Here is a 3,745-nt window from a genome sequence, read left to right on the forward strand (position 1 = left end):
GAAGTTACCCTAGGGTCCTTTGTGACCTCCGACTATTACACTTGTCTTGGAGTGAACTGTGTTGGTCGACCACACAGCAAAATTGCTAGTGTTGAATTTCCAGTGTTACTCATGTCAGAGTTGCCTGGAGTTGATTCCAGTGTTCATTAAGATGTTATTAACACCAACATAGTTGAAAAGTCCCCAGTAAGTGAGTTGTTTCATAGTGTTCCAATCAGAAAACACTGGCTAGAAGTTAATTGAAGCTCCTCCCATTCATTAGGCGTGGAAGACAAGTTCTGAGGCAGCTGAAATTACAGAGGTAAAGAAATAATCCATATGTCGATTGGTTTTTGCTTTAATCTATGGTTTTACGAATAAGTATGTACAATTTGTTGTGAAATTTGCTGCATGTTAATTGTTTTAACAGTATTACCTTCCTAGTTGAAATAGTTAATTGTTATCGTACTTCTCTTTTAGGCACCATTTTACGATTCTGAAGAACACCACACAAGGTAAATGCATTAAAACAGAACACTGTTTATTTTATATCAGCTTCATATATGCTGTCATGAATTTCATTTATTTTTTTCGACCCATTTTCGCCATAACTTAAATTACGCAGGTAATCCAACATTAACTTTGAATAGTATTACAATTCCAGTACTTGTCTGTGCCTTTTATTTTATATCTAGCAAGTTTTCGTGGCTTCTTTTAAAGCTAGGCTAAGTACATTTGTCTAGCCAACACCACTGAAGCAGACATGAAGACAGGGTAAAAACCGGGCTTCCATTTTAACGCTGGCTAATTTGCATTTAAAGTGCATGTATGTGTAGCGAGTGTGTTACGAGAAATACATTTAACTGGCATATACTTAAAACTTTTTTGCGTGACATGGTTCAGTGCAGTGGCGGACTGGCCGGTTGGAAAAGTCCTGTGTGCTGGTCGTGAACGTCTCCTGTCCAAGAGCCGTTTATGTAACTTAATACAAGTTAAAACAGAAAAAACGAATCCACAAAGCTCTAAAGAGATTTTTTTATGTTGTGCATACGATATTTATTTTAAATGCAAGTTGTTCTCATTTTGTGCGATTTTTACTGTTTCTCATTCAGGTGTAAGACATGCTTGTTAAAGTTCAGTTTTGGAACTCCAAAAAATTCATCAAGCTTCAAGATGGATTTACATATGTGGACTTCATAAATGAAGGTAAGTTTCATATCTGATTTGAGTTCTTTGCTGTAGTACTTTTTTCATGCTTGGAGTAATTTTATACTTCATTTTTAGTTCACAATAAATTTGGACTGCCTTCAGGGACAGCTCTTCGTATTTATGATGACACTGAAACTGAGATTGAGGAGGACATTTTACATGATTTACTTCAAGCAAAACCTGACATTATGTTAACAGTCAGAGACAACAATACTGGTAGGTTTGGTTCTCCTCTCTTTCATTTTGTCATATCCTCATCCCTTAGAATGCTTATTTTTCCTTCCAGAATTGGAGATGTTAGCTCCAGGAAGCAGTTCCTGCACTGATACTTTGTCCTTATCTAGCCGTTCATCAAGTGACCAAGACCAAACACTGGAGCATCCGGCCAAGAGGTCCAAAAAATTAGAAGATTCAGCAGCAGCCGCCAAAGAGGTTTTAAATTTTATCTCTGCATTGCATTTGCATTTTTTGTAATCCTACAGCATCAAAATATAAATGTCATTGTCTTGCTCTGTTTGTTAGCATTGTCATATTTTGCCATACGGTCATATTATGTGCCCTTTAGTTATAACATTGGTCTCTTTCTACATTTGTATAAGTTACTTAAAGTCTATATTGTTAATCACATCTAATCAGTTAACAACTTTAAATACTGAATTCAGAACTCATGTATTTGAGTTGTTTTGAAGGTTGTCCTTGCTGCCTTAAACCACAAAGCCGGTGGCGATGCCATACTTGCTGAGTACAGGTCCAAAAACACTCTGACAAGTGAAACAAGGCGTGTTCTTGTCAACATACTGGTTGGACACATGGTAGAGATGCATGGGTAAGTCCATTTATTTTTCCCCTATGTAATTTGATCTGAATTTAACCTTAATATTCCCTATACTTTGCATAATTATCCAGTCAGGCAGTATCTGGGATGTACCAGCTGTTGATCTTAAAAATACTGGCTAAATACACCTTTCTTTTGAAATCCTTTCAATCATTTTAAGGCGGATTCCTACACGGAACCAAAGAGAGCAGTATGCCCTTGGTATTGTGACACTTTTCCAGCATTGCGAGATCCATACTCAAAGAAGGGCTATGTGAGTGTACTTGGTTTTGAATTCTATTGTGTATTTTGCTTTGACTGTGATCACAGTGATAAGTGAATCTTTTGTTTCTTAATTGTGCAGGAGCACTTCTATGATGTTGACAGCGGAACTGGCTACCTTGCCTGGCGACTAAAGACGGTGCAGAGGAATACATCTCATCGTGCTGCTAAGGGTGATACAGCTAGCTCTGAACTGGGAGGACCTTCCTTGAAGAGATCCATCAACCCTGAAGAGCACCTTGATGAAGACGCAGTGAGAGAGGCCATTGTCTTGCTCCGCCATACTTCTGAAGAAGGTTTGATCTTCTTTAAGATGAAGGAAACGTTCCATCACAGACATGGACTTGTCCATGACCCAGATAAAACCATGGATATTCTGAAAACATTTCCACGGTTTTTAGACACCAAAGGACTGGTAGGCTTATCCAGTGGTTGGCATAATGTGAAAATAATAATGTGAAATTACCTAATGGTCCTGAAATGCATGATTTTGGTATTTTAAAGGTTAACCAAGACTTCACACTCCTCTTCAATCCTGAAACAGCTAATACATTGCTGGAAAAGTGGGACACTGTATTCAAGCCAGGAATCATTGAGGAAGCCATGGGTTTGACTTTAACTCCTGCTGTGCTCCCTCATCTCATCAGCAAGAAAACAGACAATCGGTGAAGACAATTGCAGTAAGTTGTATTTTCGTATACTATTACCTTATTATTATGTCAGAAACAAAGATTTTAGTATTTTTTAGTTATAAGACCTGTGTAGCAACAAATGTATATGATGGGTTAAGGCTAATTAATTAATTCATCTTTGTTATTGTCAGAATGGGACAGTGACTTGGCCACTCTGCTTTTGCTCGTTCATCTCCTTCCACCTCAACCGGGAGGCAAGAGAACTGCCAAAATCAGTGCTTCTGATGCTGCTGATCGCCTTGTTGTGTTTCATAAGGTAAAGAGGTGTGTGTAAACTGTTTTGTTTTACACATGTTCCTAGTAGGCCTAGTTGATTAATGTAATACTTTAATGTAATGCAATGTAATGTAATTTAATGTAATACTTTCTTGTTTCTTTATAGTCTTGCAACAGCATTGATGAACATGTTCAGCAAAGTGAAGGATGGCAGCCATACCTCCTTGCTGTAGGAAGAAGCCAAGACCAGATTGACAACTTTTATGTAGTCATTGACAAAAATCTTATCCCCTGTCAGGTGTTTGGTTCCCTCAGTGCATTCGACAAGCTTTTTTTTTAATTTAACATATGACAATGCACTCATAAACTTCTACACTTTCATTCAAACGACCATCTAGAAAATTGATATTGGGAAGATGAGAGAGTCCCCAAGAGTAAAAGAGCTTCGCGCTAAACTACTGAATGACTAATATTTGTAAAGCAGCTGAGAATGCCGTCTTGTTTTAAATGCAAAGCATTATATACATCTAGTCAGTCACTCATTTCACATTTA

The 3,745-nt window shown here is 37.7% G+C and overlaps 1 pseudogene; it reads left to right on the forward strand.

Annotated features, from left to right (window-relative positions):
- The first annotated feature begins 1,100 nt into the window (after window positions 1-1,100).
- On the forward strand, window positions 1,101-3,532 carry LOC120521842 (annotated as a pseudogene).
- The last annotated feature ends 213 nt before the right edge of the window (window positions 3,533-3,745 follow it).

This window comes from Polypterus senegalus, unplaced genomic scaffold (genome assembly GCF_016835505.1).
Source record: "Polypterus senegalus isolate Bchr_013 unplaced genomic scaffold, ASM1683550v1 scaffold_4241, whole genome shotgun sequence".
In the NCBI taxonomy this organism is placed as follows: domain Eukaryota; kingdom Metazoa; phylum Chordata; class Cladistia; order Polypteriformes; family Polypteridae; genus Polypterus; species Polypterus senegalus.